The sequence below is a fragment of the Triticum aestivum genome, chromosome 2A, assembly GCF_018294505.1.
Source record: "Triticum aestivum cultivar Chinese Spring chromosome 2A, IWGSC CS RefSeq v2.1, whole genome shotgun sequence".
Lineage (NCBI taxonomy): Eukaryota > Viridiplantae > Streptophyta > Magnoliopsida > Poales > Poaceae > Triticum > Triticum aestivum.
In genome coordinates this window covers 577,481,444-577,496,899 of record NC_057797.1, presented here as the reverse complement: position 1 = coordinate 577,496,899, position 15,456 = coordinate 577,481,444, and positions in this window count along the sequence as shown.

Below are 15,456 nucleotides of genomic sequence, written 5' to 3'. Positions count from 1 at the left end.
ACATGATCAAATCATATTCATGCTCAACGCAAACACCAAATAACACTTATTTAGTTTCAACACTAATCGCAAAAGTATAGGGAGAGTGCGATGATGATCATATCAATCTTGGAACTACTTCCAACACACATCGTCACCTCGACTTTTACTAGTTTCTGTTTATTCTACAACTCCCGTTTCGAGTTACTACTCTTAGTAACTGAACCAGTATCAAATGCCGAGGGGTTGCTATAAACACTAGTAAAGTACACATCAATAACATGTATATCCAATATACCTTTGTTCACTTTGCCATCCTTCTTATCCACCAATTACTTGGGGTAGTTCTGCTTCTAGTGACCAGTCCCTTTGCAGTAGAAGCACTCAGTCTCAGGCTTAATTCCAAACTTGGGCTTCTTCACTTGAGCAGCAACTTGCTTGCCGTTCTTCTTGAAGTTCCCCTTCTTTCCTTTGCCCTTTTCTTGAAACTAGTGGTCTTGTTAACCATCAACACTTGATGTTTTTCTTGATTTCTACCTTCGTCGATTTCAGCATCACGAAGAGCTTGGGAATTACTTTCGTCATCCCTTGCATATTATAGTTCATCACGAAGTTCTACTAACTTGGTGATGGTGACTAGAGAATTCTGTCAATCACTATTTTATCTGGAAGATTAACTCCCACTTGATTCAAGCGATTGTAGTACCCAGACAATCTGAGCACATGCTCACTGCTTGAGCGATTCTCCTCCATCTTTTAGCTATAGAACTTGTTGGAGACTTCATATCTCTCAACTCGGGTATTTGCTTGAAATATTAACTTCAACTTCTTGGAACATCTCATATGGTCCATGACGTTCAAAACGTCTTTGAAGTCCCGATTCTAAGCCGTTAAGCATGGTGCACTAAACTATCAAGTAATCATCATATTGAGCTAGCCAAACGTTCATAACGTCTGCATCTGCTCCTGCAATAGGTCTGTCACCTAGCGGTGCATCAAGGACATAATTCTTCTATGCAGCAATGAGGATAAACCTCAGATCACGGATCCAATCCGCATCATTGCTACTAACATGTTTCAACTTAGTTTTCTCTAGGAACATATCAAAATAAACACAGGGAAGCAACAATGAGAGCTATTGATCTACAACATAATTTGCAAAATACTATCAGGACTAAGTTCATGATAAATTTAAGTTCAATTTAATCATATTACTTAAGAACTCCCACTTAGATAGAAATCCCTCTAATCCTCTAAGTGATCACGTGATCCATATCAACTAAACCATGTTCGATCATCACGTGAGATGGAGTAGTTTCAACGGTGAACATCACTATGTTGATCATACCTACTATATGATTCATGCTCGACCTTTCGGTCTCCGTGTTCCGAGGCCATATCTGTTATATGCTAGGCTCGTCAAGTTTAACCTGAGTATTCCGCGTGTGCAACTGTTTTGCACCCGTTGTATTTGAATGTAGAGCCTATCACACCCCGATCATCACGTGGTGTCTCAGCACGAAGAACTTTCGCAATGGTGCATACTCAGGGAGAACACTTCTTGATAATTAGTGAGAGATCATCTTAAAATGCTACCGTCAAACTAAGCAAAATAAGATGTATAAAAGATAAACATCATATGCAATCAAAATATGTGACATGATATGGCCATCATCATCTTGCGCTTTTGATCTCCATCTCCAAAGTACTGTCATGATCTCTATCGTCACCGACATGACACCATGATCTCCATCATCTTGATCTATATCAATGTGTCGTCACACGGTCGTCTCGCCAACTATTGCTCTTGCAACTATTGCTATCGCATAGCGATAAAGTAAAGCAATTATTTGGCGCTTGCATCTTATGCAATAAAGAGACAACCATAAGGCTTTTGCCAGTTGCCGATAACTTTAACAAAACATGATCATCTCATACAACCACTTATATCTCATCACGTCTTGACCATATCACATCACAACATGCCCTGCAAAAACAAGTTAGACGTCCTCTACTTTGTTGTTGCAAGTTTTACGTGGCTGCTACGGGCTTAGCAAGAATCGTTCTTACCTACGCATCAAAAACCACAATGATAGTTTGTCAAGTTGGTGCTGTTTTAACCTTCGCAAGGACCGGGCATAGCCACACTCGGTTCAACTAAAGTTGGAGAAACTGACACCCGCCAGCCACCTGTGTGCAAAGCACGTTGGTAGAACCAGTCTCGCGTAAGCGTACGCGTAATGTCGGTCCGGGCCGCTTCATCCAACAATACCGCTGAACCAAAGTATGACATGCTGGTAAGCAGTATGACTTATATCGCCCTCAACTCACTTGTGTTCTACTCGTGCATATAACATCAACACATAAAACCTAGGCTCTGATACCACTATTGGGGAACGTAGTAATTTCAAAAGAATTCCTACGCACACGCAGGATCATGATGATGCATAGCAACGGGAGGGGAGAGTGTTGTCTGCGTACGCTCGTAGACCGACAGCGGAAGCGTTATGACAACGCGGTTGATGTAGTCGTACGTCTTCACGGCCCGACCGATCAAGCACCGAAACTACGGCACCTCCGAGTTCTAGCACATGTTCAGCTCGATGACGATCCCCGGACTCCGATCCAGCAAAGTGTCGGGGAAGAGTTCCATCAGCACGATGGCGTGGTGACGATCTTGATGTTCTACCGCCGCAGGGCTTCGCCTAAGCACTGCTGCAATATTATCGAGGATTATGGTGGAGGGGGGCACCGCACACGGCTAAGAGAACGATCACGAAGATCAATGTGTGTGTCTAGAGGTGCCCCCCTGCCCCCGTATATAAAGGAGCAAGGGGGAGAGGCGGCCAAGGGGAGGAGGCGTGCCCAAGGGGGGCAATCCTACTCCAAGTAGGATTCCCCCCTCTTTCCTAGTCCAAGTAGGAGAGGGGAAGGAAGGGAAGGAGAAGGAGAAGGAAGGAGAGGGAGGAAAAGGGGGAAAGGGGGGCCGGTCCCCTAGTCCAATTCGGTTTGGGCTAGGGGGGCCGCGTGCCCTGCCTCCTCTCTTCCACCACTTGGCCCATTACTTATTCCTCGTATTCCCGTAACTCCCCGGTACCCCCGAAAATACCCGAATCACTCGGAACCTTTCCGATATCCGAATATAGACGTCCAATATGTCGATCTTTACGTCTCGACCATTTCAAGACTCCTCGTCATGTCCCCGATCTCATCCGGGACTCCGAACTCCTTCGGTACATCAAAACTCATAAACTCATAATATTACTGTCATCGAAACCTTAAGCGTGCGGACCCTACGGGTTCGAGAACACTGTAGACATGACCGAGACACGTCTCCAGTCAATAACCAATAGCGGAACCTGGATGCTCATATTGGCTCCCACATATTCTACGAAGATCTTTATCAGTCAGACCGCATAACAACATACGTTATTCCCTTTGTCATTGGTATGTTACATGCCCGAGATTCGATCGTCGGTATCTCAATACCTAGTTCAATCTCGTTACCGGCAAGTCTCTTTACTCGTTCCGTAATACATCATCTCACAACTAACTCATTAGTTGCAATGCTTGCAAGGCTTATGTGATGTGCATTACTGAGAGGGCCTAGAGATACCTCTCCGACAATCGGAGTGACAAATCCTAATCTCGAAATACGCCAACCCAACATGTACCTTTGGAGACACCTGTAGAGCTCCTTTATAATCATCCAGTTACGTTGTGATGTTTGGTAGCACACAAAGTGTTCCTCCGGTAAACGGGAGTTGCATAATCTCATAGTTATAGGAACATGTATAAGTCATGAAGACAGCAATAGCAACATACTAAACGATCAAGTGCTAAGCTAACGAAATGGGTCAAGTCAATCACATCATTCTCCTAATGATGTGATCCCGTTAATCAAATGACAACTCATGTCTATGGCTAGGAAACTTAACCATCTTTGATCAACGAGCTAGTCAAGTAGAGGCATACTAGTGACACTCTGTTTGTCTATGTATTCACACATGTATTATGTTTCCAGTTAATAAAATTCTAGCATGAATAGTAAACATTTATCATGAAATAAGGAAATAAATAATAACTTTATTATTGCCTCTAGGGCATATTTCCTTCAATTCCAACTAGTAGTGTTGATCATAACACTTCTATTATAATGCTTAAAGAAGTTATTTTTCCAAGATTTGGAGTCCCTAGATATTTAATGACTGTTGGTGGTTCACATTTCATTCATGGTGCTTTCCGTAAAATGCTTGCTAAATATGATGTTAATCATAGAATTGCATCTCCTTATCACCTACAGTCTAGTGGTCAAGTAGAATTGAGTAATAGAGAGCTCAAATTAATTTTGCAAAAGACTGTTAATAGATCTAGAAAGAGTTGGACCAAGAATCTTGATGATGCATTATGGGCATATGGAACTGCATATAAAATCCTATGGGTATGTCTCCATATAAATGGTTTATGGAAAAGCATGTCACTTACCTCTCGAACTAGAACACAAGGCATATTGGGCCGTTAAAGAACTCAATTATGATTTTAAACTTGCCGGTGAGAAGAGGCTATTTGATATTAGCTCACTTGATGAATGGAGAACCCAAGCCTATGAAAATGCCAAGTTGTTTAAAGAAAAGTTAAAAGATGGCATGACAAAAGAATACAAAAGCATGAGTTTAATGTAGGTGATTATGTATTGCTATACAACTCTCGTTTAAGATTTTTTGCAGGAAAACTTCTCTCTAAATGGGAAGGTCCTTACGTTATCGAGGAGGTCTATCGTTCCGGTGCCATAAAAATCAACAACTTCGAAGGCACAAATCCGAAGGTGGTGAACGGTCAAAGAATCAAACATTATATCTCAGGTAATCCCATAAATGTTGAAACCAATGTTATTGAAACTGTAACCCCGGAGGAATACATAAGGGACACTTTCCGGAACTTTTCAGACTCCGAAAAGGAATAGGTATGTGGTACGGTAAGTAAACCGACTCCAAAACAGTTTTTAAGGCAATATTTCTCCGTTTTGGAATATTTAGTAAAATAGAAAAATAAGTAGCAGTCCGGGAAGGACACGAGGGTGGAGGGCGCGCCCTACCCTACTGGGCGCGCCCCCTACCTCGTGGGCCCCTTGTGTGCTCTCCGGACTCTGTTTTCGTACACGACACGTATTTTGGTCGGTAAAAATTCATTATATAATCTCCCGGAGGTTTTGACTCCCGTATCACGCAAAAATCTCCTGTTTTTGTTTCGAGCTGTTTTTTTTGACAGATCTAGATTATCATGACGTCTCTAAGTGCCCCCAAGGACAAGTTCTTCGAGAAGGTCATCAACCCTTACCTCGCGGAGGTGCAGCGACACCCTCAAACCATTGAGATGCGTGATGGGTTGCTGCACATCCGTGATGCTGAGGGGCCGAAGGGGACCGGAAGCATGGAGACGAGGCTCGAAACAATGGAGCAACAAGTTTTCAAGTGCCAGGGGATGGTGGAACGTGGACTCAACCCCAACCACATAATGATCGCGGAATTCACCAACAAACACAAGCTGGATGCCAACAACATTGGGGAGACCATCTTCAAGCTTCACGAGAAAATTGAGCACCTTCAAGCTCAAATCTATGACCTGCAAAACTAAAACTATGAGTATGAATATAGATTCAAAAGGATGAGTTTGGCTGCAGATTTGAGGATCCCGGAGACTTGGTCATCCTTCTATGATGGTGATCCTATGCCTTGGAAGAAGGACGACAAGCCTACGCCATCAACAAAATAACCACCGTCTCCACCAACAAAGAAGAATTGAATATCTGGTATGGGCACTCCCCTTGGCAACTGCCAAGCTTGGGGGAGTGCCCCGGTATCGTATCACCATCACTTTTATCTTTACCATTTTTCTTAGTTCAATCATTTTGGTAATATCTTGATCCAGTAGAATAAAAGTTCTTAGTATGATCTAGTTGTGAGTTTTGCTTTATAATCCTTCTATGTAATCGAGTCCGTGAGCTATATAATAAAGATTAGTGTTGAGTCAAGGGCTTGATTATTTTGCCATGATCCTAAGGGAATAAAAGAAAAGAGAAAGAAATAAAAAGAAACAAAGAGATCATCTAAGTCTTATGGAGAGTAATGAGCTCACATAGAAAAAGTATGATGAATAAAAGTTGTTGAGGGTTGACAAACATAGTTTTGCTCATCGTTGCAATTAATATGAAGTAATAAAGAAAGAGAGGTCTTCACATATAGATATACTATCTTGGACATCTTTTATGATCGTGAGCACTCATTAAAATATGACATGAGAAAAGAGTTGACTTTGGACAAGGAAGACAACGTAATGGGTTATGTTTTCTTACATCTGAGATAAATTATATTGTCATGGATCATCCAACATGGTTGAGCTTGCCTTTTCCCCTCATGCTAGACAAATTAATCGCACCAAGTAGAGATACTACTTGTGCTTCCAAATACCCTTAAACCAGTTTTGCCATGAGAGTCCACCATACCTACCTATGGATTTAGTAAGATCCTCTAAGTAAGTTGTCATCGATGCAAGCAATAAAAATTGTTCTCTAAATATCTATGACTTATTAGTGTGGGAGAAAATAAACTTTATACGATCATGTGATATGGAAGAAATAAAAGCGACAAACTGCATAATAAAGGTCCATATCACAAGTGGCAATATAAAGTGACATTCTTTCGCATTAAGATTTTGTGCATCCAACCATAAAAGTGCATGACAACCTCTGCTTCCCTCTGCGAAGGGCTTATGTTTTACTTTTATCTCCTACATTGCATAAGAGTCATGGTGATCTTCACCCTTCCTTTTTACATTTTATCCTTTGGCAAGCACAGTATGTTGGAAAGATCCTGGTACATATGGCTAATTGGATGTGAGTTTTCATGAACTATTACCGTTGACATTACCCTTGAGGTAAAACGTTGGGAGGCAAAAACTGTAAGCCCCTATCTTTCTCTGTGTCCGATTAAAACTCCATACCCATAAGTATTGCGTGAGTGTCAGCAATTGTGAAAGACTATATGATAGTTGAGTATGTGTACTTGCTGAAAAGCTCTTATATATTGACTCTTTCCTATGTTATGATAAATTGCAATTCCTCCAATGACTGAGATTATAGTTTCTTAGTTTTCAATGAAGTTTACTATTCATACTTGAAATTGTGATTGAATTATTACTCTAGCATAATAAATCATATGACAAGAATTATATAAGTTGTTGTTCTAAGAATGATCATGATGCCCTCATGTCCGTATTTTATTTTTATCGACACATCTATCTCTAAACATGTGGACATATTTTTCAATTTCGGCTTTTCGCTTGAGGACAAGTGAGGTCTAAGCTTGGGGGAGTTGATACGTCCATTTTGCATCATGCTTTCATATCGATATTTATTGCATTATGGGTTATTACACATTATTTCACAATACTTATGCCTATTCTCTCTTATTTTACAAGGTTTCTATAAAGAGGGAGAATGCCGGCAGCTGGGATTCTGGGCTGGAAAAGGGGCAAATATTAGAGACCTATTCTGCACAGCTCCAAAAGTCCTGAAACTTCACGGAAGACGTATTCCAAATATATATAAAATACTGAGAGCAAGACCTTCACTAGGGGGGCCACACCCTGCCCACGAGGGTGGGGGCACGCCCTACCCCCTGGGCACGCCCCCTACCTCATGGGCCCCCTGGTGGCCCTCCGGTGGCCATCTTCTGCTATATGAAGTCTTTTGATGGGAAAAAAAATAAGAAGCCATCTTCTCGGACGAAACTCCGCCGCCATGAGGCGGAGCCTTGGTGGAACCAATCTAGGGCTCTAGCAGAGCTGTTCTGCCAGGGAAACTTCCCTCCCGGAGGGAGAAATCATCGCCATCGTCATCACCAACGCTCCTCCCATCGGGAGAGGGCAATCTCCATCAACATCTTCATCAGCACCATCTCCTCTCAAAACCCTAGTTCATCTCTTGCATCCAATTCTTGTCTCCAAGTCCGGGATTGGTGCTAGTAGGTTGCTAGTAGTGTTAATTACTCATTGTAGTTGATGCTAGTTTGTTTAATTGGTGGAAGATCATATGTTCAGATCCTATATGCATATTAATACCCCTCTGATTATGAACATGTTTATGCTTTGTGAGTAGTTGCGTTTGTTCCTGAGGACATGGGAGTAGTCTTGCTATTAGTAGTCATGTGAATTTGGTATTCGTTCGATATTTTGATGAGATGTATGTTGTCTCTCCTCTAGTGGTGTTATGTGAACGTCAACTACATGACACTTCACCATTATTTGGGCCTAGAGGAAGGCATTGGAAAGTAATAAGTAGATGATGGGTTGCTAGAGTGACAGAAGCTTAAACCCTAGTTTATGTGTTGCTTCGTAAGGGACTGATTTGGATCCATATGTTTCATGCTATGGTTAGGTTTACCTTAATACTTTTGTTGTAGTTGCGGATGCTTGCAATAGAGGTTAATCATAAGTGGGATGCTTTTCCATGTAAGGGCAGTACCCAAGCACCGGTCCACCCACATACCAAAATTTCAAAGTACCGAACGTGAATCATATGAGCGTGATGAAAACTAGCTTGACGATATTCCCATGTGTCCTCGGGAGCGCTTTTCTCTATATAAGAGTTTGTCCAGGATTGTCCTTTGCTACAAAAAGGATTGGGCCACCTTGCTGCACTTTATTTACTTTTGTTACTTGTTGCTCACAAACTATCCTATCATAAAACTATCTGTTACCACTTATTTTAGTACTTGCAGAGAATACCTTGCTGGAAACCGCTTATCATTTCCTTCTGCTCCTCGTTGGGTTCGACACTCTTACTTATCGAAAGGACTACAATAGGTCCCCTATACTTGTGGGTCATCATTGTGCCGGTTGTGTTTTCAGGGAAAGAACAGTTGATCAAGCTGAAATTCTATTGAATAATATGTTGACCAATGAAAATAATTGGAAACTTCCTGAACCAACTCCTAAGCCAACTCCGAAGAAAAGGGGTATTATATTTCTCAGTCCTGAAGATATGCAAGAGGCAAAGAAATCTATGAAATAAAAAAGGTATAAAAGCTGAAGATGTTAAGAATTTACCTCCTGTTAAAGAAACACATGGTCTTAATTCATCACCTACTGAAGAAACACACGGTCTCGATAACCCGACACAGGTAGTAAAGGTAAACTCTCTCTATAGATTTGATTAAGGTGATATTCCTCGTAATAAGTCTACTAGCCAATGGTTAGATGAGTTTGATAATTTTATTGTTAAACATGAAAACTTCAATGCTTATGTTGGTAGACAATTAAAACATAATGCTTATATGATTGAATACTTGAGTGATTATATGGCTAGTGTTAAAGGTGAACTTAAACTTATTAGTAAACATGCTTCTATGGTTACCACTCAAGTAGAACAAGTTCTTAAAGATCAAAATGATTTGCTCAATGAATTAAATAATAAGAAGAATCATAATGTTGTTAGAGTTATGACTAGAGGTAGTAAAATGACTCAGGAGCCTTTGTATCTTGAGGGCCACCCTAGGAGAATTGAGCAGTATTCTCAGAGAAATAACGTTGATGCACCTAGTCCTTCTAAGAGGAAGAAAAAGAAAAATGATAGGACTTTGCATGCTTCTAATGAACCTGTTGTAGACACACCTGAGAATCCTAACGATATTTCTATCTCTGATGTTGAAACACAATCTGGAAATGAACATGAACCTTGTGATAATGTTAATGATGATGTTCATGTTGATGCTCAACCTAGCAATAATAATGATGTAGAAATTGAACCTGTTGTTGATCTTGATAACCCACAATCAAAGAATCAACGTTATGATAAGAGAGACTTTGTTGCTAGGAAGCACGGTAAAGAAAGAGAACCATGGGTTCAGAAACCCATGCCTTCTTCTCCTAAACCATCCAAGAAAAAGGATGACAAGGAATTTGAGCGCTTTGCTGAAATGATTAGACCTATCTTTTTGCGTATGCGTTTGACTGATATGCTTAAAATGAATCCTTATGCTAAATATATGAAAGATATTGTTACAAATAAGAGAAAGATACCGGAAGCTGAAATTTCCACCATGCTTGCTAATTATACTTTTAAGGGTGGAATACCAAAGAAACTTGGAGATCCAGGAGTACCAACTATACCATGCTCCATTAAAAGAAACTATGTTAAAACTGCTTTATGTGATCTTGGAGCCAGTGTTAGTGTTATGCCTCTCTCTTTATATCGTAGACTTGATTTCAATAAGTTGACACCTACTAAAATATCTTTGCAAATGGCTGATAAATCAACTGCTATACCTGTCGGTATTTGTGAGGATGTGCCTGTTGTGGTTGCAAACGTTACTATTTTAATGGACTTTGTTATTCTTGATATTCCCGAGGACGATAGTATGTCTATTATTCTTGGAAGACCCTTTTTGAATACTGCAGGGGCTGTTATTGATTGCACCAAAGGCAATGTCACTTTTCATGTTAATGGTAATGAGCAAACGGTACACTTTCCGAGGAAACAACCTCAAGTCCATGCTACGTCTTGAGCTTGCGTTGGTTTTCCCCGAAGAGGAAGGGATGATGCAGCAGAGTAGTGTAAGTATTTCCCTCAGTTTTTGAGAACCAAGGTATCAATCCAGTAGGAGCCCATGCTCAAGTCCCTCGTACCTGCACAAAGTGATAGCTACTCGCAACCAACGCGATTAGGGGTTGTCAATCCCTTCACGGTCACTTACGAGAGTGAGATCTGATAGATATCATATTTTTGGTATTTTTGGTATAACGATGCAAAGTAAAAAGTAAACGCAAAGTAAAAAGCAAAACAAGATTAAAGTGATGGAGATTGATATGATGAGAATAGACCCGGGGGCCATAGGTTTCACTAGTGGCTTCTCTCAAGAGCATAAGTATTCTACGGTGGGTGAACAAATTATTGTTGAGAAATTGACAGAATTGAGCATAGTTATGAGAATATCTAGGCATGATCATGTATATAGGCATCACGTCCGTGACAAGTAGATCGAAACGATTCTGCATCTACTACTATTACTCCACTCATCGACCGCTATCCAACATGCATCTAGAGTATTACGTTAAAAACAGAGTAACGCCTTAAGCAAGATGACATGATGTAGAGAGATAAATTCATGCAATATGAAATAAACCCCATCTTGTTATCCTTGATGGCAATGATACAATACGTGCCTTGCTGCCCCTTCTATCATTGGGTAAGGACACCGCAAGATCGAACCCAAAGCTAAGCACTTCTCCCATGGCAAGAACTACCAATCTAGTTGGCCAAACCAAACGGATAATTCAAAGAGACTTGCAAAGATAACCAATCATATATAAAAGAATTCAGAGAAGATTCAAGTATTATTCATAGATAGACTTGATCATAAACCCACAATTCATCGGTCTCAACAAACACACCGCAAAAAGAAGATTACATCGAATAGATCTCCACAAGAGAGGGGGAGAACTTTGTATTGAGATTCAAAGGGAGAGAAGAAGCCATCTAGCTACTAACTCTGGACCCGAAGGTCTGAGGTAAACTACTCACACTTCATTGGAGGGGCTAGGATGATGTAGAAGCCCTCCGTGATGACGACCCTCTTTCGGCGGAGCTCCGGAACAGGCCCCAAGATGGGATCTCGTGGATACAGAAAGTTGCGACGGTGGAATTAGGTTTTTGGCTCCTGTTCTGATCGTTTGGGGGTACGTGTGTATATATAGGAGGAAGAAGTACGTCGGAGGAGCAACGAGGGGCCCACGAGGCAGGGGGCGCGCCCCCACCCTCGTGACCGCCTCTTTTGTTCCTTGGAGCAGGGTCCAAGTCTCCTGGATCACGTTCAGTGAGAAAATCACATTCCCGAAGATTTTATTCCGTTTGGACTCCGTTTGATATTCCGTTTATGTGAAACACTGAAATAGGCAAAAAAAACATCAATTATGGGTTGGGCCTCCGGTTAATAGGTTAGTCCCAAAAATAATATAAAAGTGGAAAATAAAGCCCAATATAGTCCAAAATAGTAGATAATATAGCATGGAGCAATCAAAAATTATAGATACGTTGGAGACGTATCAGTCCACAGTATCAATTCTATTGGAAAATTTTCAACAATTACTATTGGATGTTTTGAATTTCCTCTTCCTACTGTCAAGAAGATATATGATATTCTTATGGTTGGGGACATGCATATCCCCATTGAGGTAACCTAGTGTTATTCAAAATTTCTCCGGTTTCATGTTATTCGAAATGAGTTTGTCAATAAGACCTGATCAACCTTGTTAGTGGATTCCTTTTGATGAGCATGAGATGGATGAATTTAGAAAACATAACTCTCTGTACCCTCTTTTTACTTTCTGTTATTTATATTGACTAAAGCAAAATTAGTATTTTTCTGTCTGTTTTCTGAATTATCTATGCAATAAAAAAATACCCCGAAAATAAAAGTTCTCCAAATGCCCTAAAAATTAAATATGATTTTTTCTAGAATATTTGAGAATATCTGGCACTGAAAACATAGCAGGGGGAGCAGCCACGTGCCCACGAGGGTGGAGGGCGCGCCCACCCCCCTGGGCACGCCCCTACCTCATGGGCCCATGGTGGCTCCCCTCCACTTATTACAGCCACCACACACTCCTTCCTCCCCAAAAAATCACTAACCGACTCAAGCACGAGTTCTAGCTCATCTTGCTGCCATTTTCAATCTCCTAGCTCAAAGCTCCATTCACAAAACTGCTTTGGGGGATTGTTCTTTGGTATGTGACTCCTCAATGGTCCAATTAGTTTTTGTTCTAGTGCTCTATTCATTGCAAATTTTTGCTGCTTAGGTGACCGTTCTTGAGCTTGCATGTCAAATTTATATGGTCAAAATTAGTTTTAATGCATGATATTGCCTCTAGGCACTTGTAGGAGTAGTTGCTATCAATTTTGTTGAGTTTGGTTCACTTTTATTTTAAAGTTACTAAAAATTTCAGAAATTTTTCAGAGGAGGAAATATGTTTAGGAAAATGTACCAAGGTGGTTCTTCAAGGAAGCAAGGACCCAGGCCTGCAATGCGTGAGCCGGACGATGAACCACCGAGGGACGCTCAAGTGCGGCCTTGTGAATGGCCGTCAGAGGACTTCATGGTTCGAGCAAGAATCAAGGAGGAATTTTAAGCATATGTGCGTAATTCCGATCTTAAGGGCTTCATGGCAGATAAGTGCCACCAGTACCACTACCTCACTGATTCCTTTGTGAGAAGGTTTGAATTTTCATCATCACGCAATTCTCAAACTGTCATGTTTGATCTTTATGATAAATCTTATACCATGGACTTAGAAGATTTTAACACTGCTTGTAAACTCCCACAGTGGGGTAATGTTAGTGAACCTCGCAAATATGAATATAGAGACTTTCTTGCTAGTATAACTGTGGGGGGAATCTAGAGATGTAACACAAGCCACCATAGGGAGCATTCATTTTCCCGCTATACATTATTTTGCTCTCTTCATAGGAAGGTGCATAAATGGTAAAGATGAAGCATGTCACATGTGTGTACCTGATCTTAGCATTCTCACGAGCGTTGTTTTAGGAGATAAACAATACAACTTGGGGGCTATCGTTGCACGTAGGTTGCATAATAATAGTATTCATGGAGATTTCTTTGGTGGAATTTATGCAACTCATATAGCTAACTTTCTTGAGATACCCCTATGTGGAGATGATATTAAGTTGCCTCCTTATCTAGATTATGATGCTATGGTTCGTCATCAGTTTGTTGAGAGGAACGACCAGTCCCTCCAGTACCAACTAATCTTTGACAGACGACGCCCCTATAAAGTCGCTCTCCCTGCTCCCGCTTTCTTTGACTTTCAGGCAAAAGGGAGATATGTTATAACTAGGGAGGAGGCGACCGAGTACAAGAGGAGGACGGAGGCAGCCTGCCTCCATGCTTCAGCTCTTCACGCAGTAGCTGATGCATCTCAGTATGACCCCAACTACAACTTTGGATATCCGCCAGCCCAGCCGTGGTAGTAGACCAACTTAGGCCAAAAGCCTAAGTTTGGGGGAGTACGTACTTCTCACCGACATTACATTCATGTTCACACACTCATGCTAGTTGTCGGTGTTCATACTTTTTCATTGTATCATCCATAATAGTTTATTTCCTTTTTATGATTTCTTCTTGTGTGTTTGATAAACCTTAAGAAAAAACCAAAAAAAATAGTTGTAGCTTTTAGCTAGTTTACTTTCCATGCCTGTAGTAGTAGTAATTAAAAAGAACACCAAAAAATATTTCTCGTTCTTCTTTTGCTTGGTGGGAGCTTTCCCGTGTAAATAGTTTTGTTTCTTTTCTTTCCTTTGGGGGTCGAGAGGAGAAGACCATAATAAAAATGTTGAGTGGCTCTCATATGCATTATTGTTGATCTAACAAAGAGTCCATATTACCTTGTCTTATCTCTTGAATTGAATGCTTGCAGATTCCAGCTTAGTCCAATGCACGTGCACTATTATTATTATCCACACTATTCGGTCGTGCAAGTGAAAGGCTATAATGATGATTATATGATGAACTTATGGAGATGAGAAAAGCTGGTATGAACTCGACCTCTCTTGTTTTTGTAAATATGATTAGTTCATGTTCCTGATTCAGCCTATTATGAAAGAAACATATTTGTAATGACAATTAGAGATTGTCGTCACTTATGCCATGATTAATTAGCTAGGAGCTTATAATGGTTTACCTTGCGTGCCAACATGCTATTAAAATGGTTGTGATGTGGTATGATAGGGTGGTATCCTCCTTTAAACGATTTGAGTGGCTTGACTTGGCACATGTTCACGCATGTAGTTGATTTTGTTTCAACATTCTTTTTTGTATGCTCGAATAGCTCATGTATCAACTGGGATGTCTGTATCTTCCATGCTAGGCGGGTTATTCTCAAGAGGAGTGGACTCCGCTCCTCACTCATGAGAAAATGGCTGGTCATCGGGATGCCCAGTCCCATGCTTTATGCAATTCAAATCAAAATAACTGCAAACAAAACTCCCCCGGGACTCTTGTTAGTTGGAGGCACTCGTTGTTTCGAGCAAGCCATGGATTGATGCTTATTTGTGGAGGGGGAGTATAAACTTTACCATTCTGTTTAGGAACCGCCTATAATGTGTGTAGCATGGAAGATATCGAGATCTCTCGGTTGTTATGTTGACAATGAAAGTATACCGCTCAAAATATTATTCATATCTATTTCAAAACCGAGCTCTGGCACCTCTACAAATCCCTGCTTCCCTCTGCGAAGGGCCTATCTATTTACTTTTATGTTGATTCATCCTCCTCTTATTAAAAAGCACCAGTTGGAGAGCACCACTGCCATTTGCATCCATTACTATTAGTTTACATTGAGTATGACTTGACTGGATCTCTTTTACCATGAATTACAATGTCTAGTCAGTCCTTAATCTTTAAAGGT